The sequence below is a fragment of the Cibotium barometz genome, chromosome 11, assembly GCF_041138505.1.
Source record: "Cibotium barometz isolate CiBa-2024 chromosome 11, ASM4113850v1, whole genome shotgun sequence".
Lineage (NCBI taxonomy): Eukaryota > Viridiplantae > Streptophyta > Polypodiopsida > Cyatheales > Cibotiaceae > Cibotium > Cibotium barometz.
In genome coordinates, this window is record NC_141056.1 from 53682920 (window position 1) to 53698733 (window position 15814).

A 15814-nucleotide genomic window follows, 5' to 3' on the forward strand; every position below is an offset into this window, starting at 1 on the left:
CCACGTGGAAGCAAAAGTCTGATATGTCTCAGGTAAAGCATCAAGAACAGTCTGCACAAGAGAATGATCAGGAATAATCTCACCTGCAAAAATCAACTGTTCTTTGAGATCTTTAATCTCAGCAAGAAAAACATTCATGTCATCATCTTCTTGCATAATCTTCAATTCTAGCTCTTTACGTAGGTAAGCGATTTTTGCCTCGTTACGACCTGCATACAAACCAGCTAGAATATCCCAAGTCTATTTTGCTGTTTTAGCTGAACGAATATGTGGGGTGATGTTACATTTGACAAAAAGTGCAATCAAGGCATGAGCCTACGCATCTTTACCATCCCAAAATGAGCTTGTTCAGCAGTGGGTAAAATAGCAGCAACAGTAGAGCTGCTAGAACCTGCAACATCCTCAACAGATCCTACATCCACAGAACCTGGACGTACATCCATACCCTGCACAATGTTCCACACTCCTTTTGCAACCAAAACATGCTGCATCATGTATGCCCAAAGTGGGTAGTTGCTGTCTCCATCCAATTTATCATCACCAGATAACATGCAAAATACATCATTGTTGTTATCAGCCACCATGGCCACTGAGACTGAAACTGATACAAAAGCTACCTGTAAATGAAGCAAAGACTGAACAGAAAACAACTCGTGCTATGTAGCACGGTCCACAATAGAGTACGTATGCCTGTTTTGCAGAAAACTGCACTGTCGAAATTTCTGCAGAAAATGACGAAAACACCTGTGCAGAACTTGAAATGCAAAAACGGAGCCCGAAACGACCTCAGATGCGATTTCTGAGAACGCAAAGGCCTTCGAACTTATTTGCAGAGTATAGGGACCTGGAAGCGCTCATGAAAGCTCACCTCAATCGGAGAACGTGAGTCGGAGGGTGCTGGCGGCGTAGCCCTGGGAGCCGATGCCTGCTCTGATACCAATTCTTAGAATTAGGGTTGCAGGAAAGCACACAAAGCTTGGAGAAGAAGAAGCAAGAATGCACACAACACACAATGTATTAGATTGTGTCAATGTACAAAAGATTAGTTAGCCCTAGAGTGATGGGCGTATATACAAGCCGGGGGAAAAAACCTCCTAAAGAGGGAAAAAGTGCCCCGGCTGTCCTAAGTGTGTTCACACACATCACTGCCTATATATATGGCAACAATAGAAGGAATATCTTTGGATAATTTAATTGGTAAAATCACTAAATGGATATTTACCCAAAACTAGATGTTTATCTGAAGGGAATTCTTGTAAAAATAAACCGAATGAATTTGGTTAGACTGATGGATAGTAAACCCACTTGTCCATCTCTTGATCTGAATAAAAACTTCGTGGACCAATTCCAGTTTTTAATCACAAAGAATAGACTATCGGAACTAAAGTAGTTTTTCCTGACCCAACTCACCAAGAATCTAGTTGGACAATCAGATTGAATGATGGGTAGATTACCCTGATGAGAGATCGAGGATCCTCTATGAAACTGGGAATTATGAAAAAGGATTTTTGGAACCAATCTCAAATTGGAATTTTACTTGCATTGGAACCTCTATTTTTTTTAATTCAAAGGACTGTTTTACGCCAGAATGTTGGTTGGAGGAAGCATTTGGCTTATGTTTTCTAAGAGGAGGTTCATTGGAACAGCTGGCGGGGAGTCGTCAAGGGACGTCGCTCGTGGCAAAGCCTATCGAGGTCTTGACCAGCCTCGGTACGGTTAAAATGGTGCGCTTCCGATATACGATAGGCGAGGACCGACGAATCCATCCCTGAGTGAAGTGCTAGGACACCTAAGGAGGATCTTAGAGGATTCTGACCAGGCGATGCATGGGCTCGCGGTTGCTAGGACACCCATGCGTACGTCGAGGAAGATTTCGGATGGACTAAAAGGAAAGATTTTTTGGAACCAAATTTTGATACTGGATCTCGTTGGTTGGCTAGCTTGTCTTCAACGGAGATTCCAGAGGATATTATTGTAATACGATGGACTCGGAATTTTGGAACATGATGATCATAAATATTATGATTTCTATTGAAGGATTGTTTTTGAAGGATTGTTTTAAAGCCAGTCGAATCTATTATGGTAATTTCATATTGGGTGTGTACGTGGTATGCCTACCTTAATTTTTTGCATGAATCGCTGGCTAGGGGGCCTGGGAACTCTTTTCCTCAGTACCCTGGCAAAAACACAACCAAATCTTTATAAAAGAATCCCACCAATATAGTGGTCGAGTGGTTGGCTAATGGGTGGTTGGCTAACCCATAGGCTGGATCAGAGGATTCCTGAGAAACAACTAGATACGATTAGTTACGTTAATTAGTTTAAATCCTGAGAAGACCTTATTCTGTGGGAGGGGATCAGCGGGACTGTGCCTGGTAAATGAGGAAAAAAGTGGTGATTCCATGGACCAAGTGCAAGTCTCTTCTTGATCTGACTATGTGACTTCAGGTTTGGTCAGATCAGTTTAACTAGTTAAGACTTTGACTCGTTAGAGTAATTCCCTCGTTAGAAGATTTTTCCTATGGCGGAATCGCTGGTGCCTTTCGGGCGAGGGGAGTCTTCTGGGCCGGTCTTAGAGGGATCGCCCAGGCTAGCCTCTCGTCCCGGACATCTGCACAGCAGTCGAGGCCCCGAGTGTATCCCCACCTCTCGCGGGAGGCCGACGCCGCTTCCGCCGCGCCGGTAGGGCACCGCGGAGGGGGCAGGGACCTCACAGCAATCTCCTGAAAGAAGATGTTGGCCCCATCAGTGTGGATGCCTAAGTTTAGTCTAGAATTAAACACAATGTTTCCCCTCATGTTTAGGCTATCTGGCCCTACTCTTTGGCAGAGGTTGTGTCTAAGTGGCTCGAGTTACTATTGTGGTTAATCTTTGTTCGCCATTGCACAGAACCTCTATTTCAAAAGCTCTCATTAGCTTCAATATGAGCTTCTATCCTCTGTAACTCGTGTTGTGTTCTCCCATTAGGAACAAATCTTGTCTTAGGCACTACTCAAATGGAGCCTATGAGACAGGTACATCAAGGTCAGTTTGATTGGGAATATTTACAATATAGAATAGATCTCCTATGGTCTACTGAGTTCTATGTGGGATAGCTTTGGAGCTTACTTTACCCTCCCCATGGGTTGATAAGAGTTTAAAAAAAGCAAGTTTATAGGCTGCAACAATAGTAATCATAGTCCATTGGAAATAGCTAGCTACTCTTCCCAACTAGCTTGCAAGCAGGAGCAGAGGCTGCTTGGGTGTTTTCCTCTCTTCCAAAGTTTTCTAGTCCTTCCATCGAGCTTAGCTCAGAGGAGGTGTCATTCACCGCTATTCTAATGTCTTGCACTACGCTAAATTGGGTCGCAGGGCTAAAGAACCATACCCTAGGGTAGGTGCGCATGTTGTTCCTAGATCATATGATTCCGGAGTTTCTACTCCCTGGGGCAATAGGGTGGAGTCCTAGTTGAGAGGCCGACAATGTTAGGCTTTCCATATTTCAAGGTTATGCTACGAGAACCCTACTCTATTTGCTAAGCATAATGCATAGCTTCCTTGCTTGATTCGGTTTACTAACAAGTTTGGGATGGAGGAAATCAACTAACAAACTCCCCATGAATGTGTTTTTTTAATGCAATTTCATGTTATTCATTTGCACTTCAATTTTGCATTGTTATTTCAAATTTTAGCACTTTTTTCTCTTTTATTTGCATAAAAAAGAAAACAAAGTTACTCAATTGAGCACCTACTTGGAAAAATTGGGTGAGACAAACACCGCCATTGTGTGCGGAGCATGCCAATTAGTCTATTTGCATGTGCACACGAATCAATAAAATTTAAGCATTAATTTGATGTGTGTAGCAAAAGGGGGTTTTTTAAATAAACATTTTTGGTTTTTTACCCAAAAAAAAAAAAGAGAGAGCAAAAACTCTCATTTGGCTCTCGAATTGTCAAAATAGGGAAAAACAAACATTGCCATTGTGTCTAGAGCATGCTAATTAGTCTAATTAGTTATGTGTGTGTGTGTGCATGTTTTGGTAACATTTATCCTTGATTGGGTACTTCATTTAAAGAGGGTTGTAAAATTGTAAATTTTTGGATTTTCGTGAAAAAAAAGAGAACACAAAATCACTCAATCAAGTCCTTAATTATTGGAATTGGGCAAAATGAACATCACCATTGTGCTTGAAATGTTTGATTTTGTCTGATTTGACCTCTTGGATCACAATTTTGGATTTGTTATTGCATTAGGAGGTGGATTGATCTCTCTTTTGAATTTAAATTTTTGGTTTTTTGCTTAGGGAGTTATTAATTCCTAGTTCCTAATTAGACAGAGGCTAGCTTAATTTGGGGGAAGGGAGAAGTGGTCAAAGTCTTCCTAACCATACCCCATGGGTCGTCCACACACACACTCTCTCTTATTGTTTATGATTCTCGCTCATCCAATCTCTCTCCCTCCCAACTCCCTAACTCTCTCTCTCTCTCTTTGCCTACTCTCTCTCTCTCTCTCTCTCTCTCTCTCTCTCTCTCTCTCCAATCTCCATTTCTAGCTCATCCAATCTCTCCCCCTCCCAACTCCCTAACTCTCTCTCTCTCTTTGCCTACTCTCTCTCTCTCTCTCTCTCTCTCTCTCTCTCTCTCTCTCTCTCTCCAATCTCCATTTCTCTCATCTCGTTCCGTAGTCTCTATGGCATTGGGACATCTATAAGAAAAGTGTTGCCTTTTGTTTTGGCCAACTTGCAAAAAGGGGGGTGGGAAGCCGTTTTAAAGGGCCGCGGCGCACTAAGGACAACCCTCCCAAAGGGAGGTCGGGGCAGCTCAGGCCTTAAATTTGACGCCCGTTTGGGCATCCAAGGCCATTCGAAGCGTCATATGAAACCTCAAAACGAGTAGCCAGGCTTCACGAGGAAGCCCAATTATATGTATAAGGCTTCAAAGGACACCCATATAAATGACGTAGGCTTCACAGGGTTACAGGTATATATATGTGTGTGTGTGTGTGTGTGTGTGTGTGTGTGTGTGTGTGTGTGTGTGGTCACAAAAAACAAGCACAGAGATAAGCCTGGTTGCCGTCAATATTAAGGCCTGGGCGCTGAACCTTCTAAAGCTTTAAAAGGGCTTATATTAAAAAAAACGCAGCTTTAAAAGAGCGAATAAATTTAAACGTTGCTGGGAGCTTTGCGCGCACCGTGAGGAGCATGCTGCGGAGCCTGGGAGTAAAATCGTCTTTGCTGGCATCTTTGCCGAGTGGAAGGGAGGCTCTCAATTTAGCACTGCTCTGGTCGTGTGTGGAGGTGGTACTCAGGCTTTTTTTTACAGGCACGGTGACGGCAACCAAGCCTTTTGCCCAGATATACATATATCGAGGGATTCTAGGTACTTTTAGACTAGTTGTTTGGTCTGAAAAGCTGCACACACTTTGAAGTTTGAGCACAAGCGTGATAGTGCAGTAGAGAAGATACATGTGTGGTAATGTGGGAAGCTCGAGTTTTAAGGCAGAGAGTCATTTGAAGCCCAAGATTTTGACACAAGGTGTCACCAGTACATCGAGGAAGCCCGACATTGGGCTTCAAATTTAAGGCCTGCCGGGGCTGGCCCAAGTTCCAACTGGGTAGCCTATTGGAGTAGGTGCCCATAAGCACAAGGGCCCAGCTCATGTCACCAAGGACCTCGACCAGCACACGTGTGTAGTTAAGCGCACAGCATCGGTAGAGGTGTCAGGTCTCCACCACTCACTGAATGTTGAAACTTGAGGTTATTCAATCTTCCCATTTCATTTGTCTCCTCTCTCAACACACACACACTTTTTACATAACTCCCTCTCTCTCATGCTTTCTCTGTTTTTCTCTCTTCCTCGCGTCTCCCCCACACACACACCGACAAAATCGCTCTCACACACACTACATGTCACATGCATCAAATTTTTTTTAAAAGGGTATCGAAAGTTCAAAAAATCCCGACCAATGAAAAGGAGGATGTTTTTTTCCCATGCCGATTTTCCCTTTGGAAATCGAAGGTTGTATCCGATGTTATGACTAAAATAGGTTAAATTCCTTTAAGGCTAGCCTCAATGACAGCCGGACTTTGACAATTTGAATCGGTTATGTCAAGGCTAATCTCAATGATAGCAGAGTTTTGAAAGTTTCAACTCGTCCTCTTTTACATTGAGTGGCTTATATATATATATATATATGAAAAATGGGACCCACAGCTGCTCCTTTCGGCCCTTGACTGGGTGGGCTGACCCTACAAAGAACCTCATTTCTTGAGATGAGAAATCTACTGAATCTGTGGTCGCATGTGAACCGGGCTAAACGTGACACGTTCGAATAGAAAATTTATGAGCAGTTCTCACATGTCCCAACACGCTTGTATCGTCTTGCAGCCAAAAACTCTGTGTTAGCTTGCGTTCACGCACTGTACGCAGTATTTTGGCCACAAACACTCTCGGCTTGGTGAACATGATCAAACAGAGGAAGAACTAAACTGAGTGCTTTTCACACTAAGGACCCACCACTTGACTGAAACAAGCCCATTAGGCTACGTTCACGCGCTGCGTTCCCTCCAGCATGCGTGGCATAACAAAAGCCACCCCTAGCAGTGTCAAACTCAATTAAAATTTTGCAGTTTGCCTTGCAGTAGCATGTATTAGTTGGCTAAGATTTCATCGGCCCAAATTCTTGAGATTAAACCATGTTCATGTATGCATGCAACCTGCGCATGCGACCAAAAATCATAGAACTAGGCATTACCCACTTCGAGCAACTTACTCGGACAAACCATTTAATTGGGATTGTCATCGAATTGGCCAAAGTGAGTGGAATTTGTTGGTGGGTGACCGCCGCCATCGACATCGTACAAGCTATAAGGTTCTCTGGCAGGGATTAACATCGGTTAACAACTCCTATTTTTGTTATTATGAGGGAGTATTCTATTTGATATGGTTCCCTCTTCTTCTAAAAGGGAAAGGTCTGTGTACTCGAAGTTGATGGTGCAAGGAGTCACATCATGTTGTGTCATGACATGTGAGGGGAGAATCCCAAGCCCACCCAAAGCACAATGTATAGATGTAAGAAGTGTACATATGATAGTATGAAATGGGTCCTACATGGCGAAAGCAACGTGGTGGCCAAGAGGATAAGCGTGCAGGTGCGCTAATAGAAAATGGAAAGTGCATGGAAGATCCAAGGAAGATGGGTGTGGCGAATTGTTCCATAAGAAATTGAGGCGGCAACGTGGTTCAAGAAGCGTAATTGAGTTTTATTTTTTATGGGACTCTCCAAGACGCGGTAGCTAGAGATCACTAGAGAGAGAGGATAGTGTCGATTGCAGTGGAGTGGACTCCTATAGTTCCATTTTCTTCGTGAGGGTTGCAGACTAGAGCCGAATCAGAGAGGCTCTAAGGGTCAAATCTCGAGGTTAGTTGATGTTTGAGGAAGGTTAGAGAGCCTAAAGGACATTTACCTAACTAGGTCCAAGGGGAGGAATTGTGAGTCAAAATCCAAATCGGCTAAAGGTTAGCTGGAGCTATTCAGGTCAGCTCTGCTCATGATCAACAGTGTTGTGAGGTAAAGATCAGGGTGGTAGGAGCCTTAGGCTGACTTGGGTAGATGTTTAGAGGAATCAATTAAGTCTGTTTGTGGTGGACAAGGTGTCCAATTGGGTCAGAAGATTAGCAGGGAGTTAGCTAAGGGGTGCTAATAGGTTCAATGAAGATCTGGAGCAAGGTTTTAAGATTGGCTGACATTGGAGAACAATCTCAGAGTTAGGCAGACAGATTTTTGACTAGAATCAGTAGTCTTCTTCCAAATGAGGTTACAGTCAGAACCTGATCTATTCTATCTCAGCTAGAGAGGATTTTGATCAACTGGATGTTAGCTATGGTCAGTTGAGGCATATAGGTGTATGGTCAGAGTTGCTGGAGGACAATGTTGACCTGAGAAGACAACTCCCCATTCAGATAAAAGCAATGTTATCCATGTCCTCTTTCGTCATAAAAACCTAGTTATAGCCTGAAAACCCATCCAAGAAACTATACATCTCATGACCAACTACATCATCAAATAGAGTGTGAGCAATAGGCAAAGGAAATGGTTTGAAATGGTTGCTGCATTTAGCTTCCTATAATCTACACACACCATGTTCTTACCATTTTACTTCAGTACTACCACAATCGGTGATAACCAAGTCACTTTATCAACAAGTTTGAAGAATCCTACCCTCAACAACTTATCAATTTCTTCCTTCACCAATTTGGCGTAATTTGGATTCGTCCTATACCAATGCTGGATCATTAGAACCGCATCTATCTTAAGATTAATTATATGCTAGTATATAGTAGGATCTATACATTTCATATCGGAATACTCCCAAGAAAAAATGTTTTTGAACTCCATCAACGGATTAAACAGATCGTCAAGGAACTGACCTCCAACAAAGACACTTACTTTCATCGGTTTTGGTTCTTCCTGAGAGCCAAGATTCAGCTCTTGCAAATCATATGCACAAACATGGGAAGACTTTTGCATATACTACTTAAATCTCTGCTCAGCCTCCCTAATGGATTTTTGATCATTTTTCGCCAACTTCTCACCTGGATCATCCAGGACTGATTCAGAACTCTGACCCGGATCTTCCATAATCGTTTGTGAGCTCTAACCTGGATTAGTAGACTGAGCTGAGATGGTTTAAGAAAACCCCCCATATTCCTGCAAAATCTTCTCAGCATCAATCTCAAAGACAGGCACCACTGTTGGATTAGTAGCCAGATACATATCCTCCTCTCATGAGCTACCAATGGCCTACGGCATTGCTTTAGGAGAACCTTATGTTCCAAGGAAAGCTTAATTTCCTTCTTACCAAATTGGATCAGAGAACAGTGTCAGCACCCCAATCATGGTTAAGCTTGGCCGATCTAAACTAGGGTATTCCCAACAACATATATCATATGAATGCTCTTCACTATCCATCTTGAGAACCACAAAATTTACTCTAAATTTCCAACCTGCCACTCTAATGTCCTGATTCCTCAAAATTCCAAGCGCGGTCGCAGTCTCCTTTAGTCTGCCATTTTAACCTTAAATGGAGCTAGCTGTAAGACACCCAACTTATTATTCCTATAAACCGCCTTGGCCAATATGTTGACTCGGAACCACCATCTAATAGAACCTCCTTCAATATTTTACCCCTTCAATTCAGCCTGGATGGTTGCTACTTTATATTCCACCACATCAGTTTCTACCTGGGTCAACAAGGCTATTGGATCCTCCTTCGGACTACACAGATTTTTTGCCTAACTCCTTCTACTTCATCCGATGTCAGAAGTTTTGCTACCAGATTCTCTTGAAAACTAGGGATTAGATTCGGTACTTGCTCAAAGGTTAGATGAATTTGAGACTTTAACAAAGCTTCAAAAAGTTCTGACAAACCACTCCTACCTTCCCTCATGTGGGTAGGTTCCTACTTAAAACCTAATGGACCGCTATTGCCTTCAGGCACATCTTGAAGGGGTATCAGGAGGAGGTACTACTTTTCTTTGGATCATCCTATTGATCTCCTTCTCAGCACCCCTTTTTGAACCTCGTCCTATTCCAGCCAATCCAGTGGTCCCTTAACTTTCGTTGTTGGTCACTGCAAAAGCTCGCGCTTCCTCCGAACACTCTTCAATCTAAACAATCACAATTATAGTGATCTCTTGAATTTGTTTTAAGAGAACCAGCTACCAATTCTCCCGTTGCCCCTAACACTGAAGGGTGACTGCACCTCCAAGTATAGCAAATTTAGACAATCTTGGACGCTCCATGGAGTCACCTTCTGAATGCATCTCCACCAACACCGCATTCGCTGAAGTTGGTGGTTGTTGTTGTTGTTGAGGCACCGGACGAGTTGGTCTGAACCCAGCCTGATTTCTGACCACTGGCATCCGGACCAGTTGGTCTGAACCCAGCCTGATTTTTGACCACTGGCATCCCTCTTTCATCCCTATTCCTAACCCATAGCAGACAAAATGGCCCAACCCTGTGACCTCTAAGACAACAATAATCACAAGTTTGCACCCCTGGTGGACCCTCTTTTGCTAACCTTGTGATCTTTGCCAATTAGGTCTATTCTGGAACCTTTGTGGTGGCTGATTAAATTTTTTACCTTGTTGATCAAGCATGACCTGATTTGCTACTACTGGGAATCTATTCTACTCCCACTAAGGTAGCTGGAACCCTTCCTCTAAAGCTAGGATTATACCAACATCCCACTGTTTCATGACCTGGTTTTTAACATATGTCACAAAACTTCTCCTTTACACTTGCTACACTAAAGCCTAACATCTTCAAGCTTTGTTTTATTTGCTTCTCCAAAGCAATTCCATCCACTTTTGTGGGAGACCTCTTCCTCTTGGTCTTTTTAGCCTTCCTAGGAGAGTGTTGCCTTTTCTTCTTATCCTCCTCATTGGATTCATCCGAACTGAGATCAATATTTGCTTCTTCCAAACTTGAACTTTCATCCTTAAAATCCGCATCTGAATCTGAATCAAAGGGATGCTCCTTCTTCTTTTCCTTTGACTTTCATGTTCCCAACCTCTTCTTAACTCTGGTGGGGTTTCCCTAACTAATTCATCGAGACCACTAGCAATATCCACATTTGCACATCCCCTTTAATTTCCTTTCTCAACCCTTTGAGAAAATATGTAGCCAACATCTCTATTGAAGGTCTCTCAGCTGCATCCAATCTCTGGAACAAGCTCCGAAACTTTTGTGCATAATCTTCCACCAACATGCTTTTCTGCTTCATCTTTTTCAATTTCTGAAGGATATCATTTGTTGTTTTCTCCTTCTTGAATCTTCCTAGAAAGGATATCTTCAACACATCATAAGTGTTAAAATGGGCTTACCCATATTGGCATGGGAGCATGGGAACAAGCTCTAGTGGAGCATGGGTGTTCGGACTAACCTTAAGGGTTAAGGTTAGGGTCAGGCATCCAAGGGTCACACATGGGAAATGGAGAGTCAAGAGTCACTTGAGGGCCCTCCTATATAATAGGGGCATGGGGCACACTCAAGGGAGGCTTGCGGCTTGGAGGCTTGGGAGGCCAAGGCTATGTTATCTTGAGGCTTAGGCTATGGTCTCTTGATGTTAGCTTGACGCTAGGTTATGTTATGCTCTCTTGTGTAGAGGATCATATCTACTCACCTACCATTTCACACTGTTGGAATTAGGGTTGCAGGAAAGCACACAAAGCTTGGAGAAGAAGAAGCAAGAATGCACACAACAGACAGTGTATTAAATTGCGTCAATGTACAAAGATTAATTAGCCCTAGAATGATGGGCGTATATACAAGCCGGGGGAAAAAAACTCCTAAGGAGGGAAAAAGTGCCCTGGCGGTCCTAAGTGTGTTCACACACATCACTGCCTATATATATGCCTATATATATGGCAACAAATCTCCCCTGGGAGTGATGGTGTGAACGAGAGCTGGCACTCATGTATAGGGAAGTGCCATGCCCAAAGTAGATCAGTCCACAAGGGGAGCAAGCCCGAAAAGCTTCAAACTTCTCACGAGGAAGCGCCTTTCTGAAAAGATTGGCGAGATTGTCCTGTGTTGGCACATATGCCAAGCTGATCTCTCCTGCTGAGAGCCTCTCCCTGACATAGTGATAATGCACCTCAATGTGCTTTGTGCAAGCATGAAAAACTGGGTTTCTCGCAACTACCAAATGCACTCTGACTGTCAGTGTAGATAGAGGTGGCAAACTCCTGTCCAACACCCAAGTCAGCCATAAACCGTCTGAGCCACACACACTCAACCGTAGCTGTGAAAGCTGCCCTGTACTCAGCTTCACAACTAGAAGTGGCCACAGTAGGTTGCTTCTTGCTCAACCAAGATATGCATGAGCTACCGAGCATGAAACAAAAACCACTTGTGGACACTCTTGTGTCATGGCAACCAGCCCAATCTGAGTCCGAAAAAGCACGTAAATCTGGCGGCAACGATCCCCCCTTGGGAAAAAACAACCCAAGATGTATGGTGCCACTCAAGTAGCAAAAGATGCGTTTAACTGCCTTCCAATGCTGAGACCCTGGGCTATGCATAAGCCTGCTCACATGTGAGACTGCAAACTGAATGTCCGGCCTCGTAATGTATACATAAATGAGGCAACCAACAGCTGTCTGATAGAGTGTGACATCAAAGTGATCTCCAGCATCATGAAGACTCAACTTCAAACCTGTCTCCATTGGAGTAGCAATAGGCTTGCAATCTTCAAGGCCAAATCTCTGCAACAATGTCTCAATATACTTTGTCTGACACGAAGCAATACCTCCATCACACTGCTTAAATTGTATCCCCAAATAATGATGCAAATGCCCCAAATCTGACATCTCAAAAGAGGCATTCAAATCAGCCTTAAAATCAGCAATATGACTCTCATTTGGTCCTGTGAGCAGCATGTCATCGACATAGAGAGCAATGATTAGATGTACATCATCCACACGTTTAACATACAAAGTGCTTTTTCTGTTGGACTATTTTGAAAACCATGTGCAGTCAAATATGCATGTATCTTTTCATACCAAGCTCGTGGAGCTTGCTTTAAACCATACAAAGCCTTTTTCAACCTGCACACTTTGTTTTTCTACCCTCTTTGAACAAAACCACGAGGTTGCGATACATACACCTCCTCATGCAAATCTCCATTCAAGAACGCAGTCTTTATGTCCAATTGATGTACATTCCAACCATTATGAGCTACCAATGCACAAATGCTACGAATGGTAGTCATACGGCAAGTGGGAGCAAAGGTCTCATCAAAATCAATGCCCTTTTCTTGAGCATAACCTTTTGCAACAAGTCTAGCCTTATCGCGATCAACACTGCCATCTGGCTTTCGTTTCAACTTAAAAACCCACTTACATGCAATGACCTTTTTACCAATAGGCAAATCACACAAAGACCATGTACCATTCTTCATTATAGCATCATATTCAGTTTGCATTACAGCCAACCAATTTTCTGATTTTTGTGCCTCATCAAATGAAAGACGTTCTTCCTCTTCACACATACTAGACATAGCCAAAGCATAACAATCTGATGCATAGGAGGCATGCTGAAAACTTGAACGAGTACAACTAGAAATAGATGCATCAATTTTACTATCACGCAAGGTTTGCACCAGCCATTTAGGCATACCTCTAGCCTGCTCATTTTCAGCCCTATCCTCATACATCCTGTAAATCTGCATCAGAAATAGGCTGATCTATGATGTCGTTTGAAATCTGCATAGGCTGAATATTTGCCTCATTAGGACTTACATTTGAATTCCCACCTGTAAACAGAGGCAACAACGTATCAAATACATCCCGTGAGCTCACACCTGTCTCTTTGGTACATGATAACAAAGGCTGCATAGCATCTTCCACAAAAATAACATCTCGACTAATCAAGATACGCTTTGACTGCGGATGATACAATCTGTAACCCTTGCTCTCAGCACTGTAACCAACAAAAACGCATTTGACAGCCTTATCATCCAATTTTCTATGTTGTTGCACAGGCACTAAAGCATAGGCCAAGCAACCAAAGACACGCAAGTGACCAATAGAAGGCTTCCTGCCATGCCAAGCTTTGTATGGAGTAACACACTGCAAGGCCTTAGTGGGACATCTGTTGAGTACATATGAAGCACACATGACAGCCTCAAGCCAAAACGCATGTGGCAAAGCTTGGCTCTTGACCATACATCGTGCCATCTCCATAAGTGACCTGTTTTTCCTCTCAGCAACACCATTTTGCTGAGGAGTATACGGCACTGTACATTGGTGTTTTATCCCACGACTAGCCAGAAATGCATCAAACTCTTTAGACATGTACTCCCCCCCTCGATCAGAACGGAGGGTGCCCACATTACAATTGGATACATTTTCAACCATAAGCAAAAACTGTTTGAAGCACAAAAACACTTCGGACTTTGCCTTCAGTGGATATACCCATGCATGCCTTGAGTAATCACATCAATGAAAGTCACGAAGTACAAGTGTTTACCAAATGACGGAGTTTGCATAGGCCCACATACATCACTATGTAAGTATAAGTTGCAATTTGCGAGTGGCCCGCACAGAACCATCCTTTGGAAACGCAGAACGCTGCATTTTGCCCGAAATACAGCTTTCACAAACATGTTTTAATGGTGCCTCAAGAGGGGGCAATGAAGCAACCATATCAAATTTCTACAAACGCAGCAAACTAGCAAAGTTCAGATGACCAAAACGAGCATGCCATAGTTTTGCATCTGAAACTGCCTTTTCATCACAGAAACTGCATTTGCTGAATCTTCCACACACTTGTCATAAGAATTGACCCTATACTGCCCACGAAACAAGGTGCCAAATGCAATAATCGTATCACTAGAAGTCAAATCATGAACAGTACATCTGTCATCCACAAATTTGACTACAAGTTCAAGTCTAGCAAGCGCAGAGACAGACAATAGATTCTTCTTTATCCCTGGCACATACAAAGCATCTGAAAGTGTGAAAGCGCTGCCATTTGCAGCAGTAAGCATAATTTTACCAACGCCCTTCACTGGGTAAGAAGCATTATTGGCACATGTGACAGTATTCCCATTAGGGACAGCCTCAAGACAAGTGAACATATCACGATGCGAGGTAATGTGCTTTGTAGCACCACTGTCAAAATACCATACATCAGAGTTAACAAAAATTGCCAAACATGCATCATATACAGATGGGTCATACTGGCAATACACGCTAAACTCCCATTTTGTATCCTCCACAACATTGCATTTGTAGAAGCATCCGCTATTATGGCTGCATTGGACTCTTTCTTCTTTGCCTCTTTAGCCTTTAGCTTAGGGCAATTCTTAATGACATGATCAGTTGCCTTACAATAGTTGCACCTGATTTTTTTCTTGCCTTTATCAAGAGCCTTCTCAGACCTATTGTTGCTACCTGTGGAAGGAGAAGAAGTTGCAGACCTACTAATAGGAGAAGAAACAGTGGAAGGGGCTGCCTTACCACTTCTTCTCTGCTAGTGGGCAGCAACAAATGCCTGATCAACTGCATGACGCTGCCTAGCCCTTTTTTGCCTGGACTGCGCTTCTTGCAAAAGCTTGTTGACTAAAGTATCATACTTGACAACATCAGGTTTATCCTTAGTAAAACAAGTCTCCACGTGGAAGCAAAAGTCTGATATGACTCAGGTAAAGCATCAAGAACAATCTGCACAAGAGAATGAATAATCTCACCTGTAGAAATCAACTGTTCCTTGAGATCTTTAATCTCAGCAATAAAAACATTCATGTCATCATCTTCCTGCATAATCTTTGATTCTAGCTCTTTACGCAGGTAAGAGATTTTTACCTCGTTACGACCTGCATACAAACCAGCTAGAATATCCCAAGCTTGTTTTGCTGTTTTAGCTGAATGAATATGTGGAGTGATGTTACGTTTGACAGAAAGTGCAATCAAGGCATGAGCCTGCGCATCTTTACCATCCCAATGAGCTTGTTCAGCAGTGGGTAAAACAAGAGCAACAGTAGAGCTACTAGAACCTACAACATCCTCAACAGATCCTACATCCACAGAACCTGGACGTACATCCATACCCTGCACAATGTTCCACACTCCTTTTGTAACCAAAACATGCTGCATCATGTATGCCCAAAGTAGGTAGTTGATTTGTGTTGATGATTTGTACGTGGATTGTTGATATGGCGATTGGAACGCATGTTACTACTATTCAATGGACGAATCCACGTTGCGGGGGAATTTCGTGAGTTTAATGCTAATTTTTTCCTATTTTTTGTGGTTTAACGCTATTTT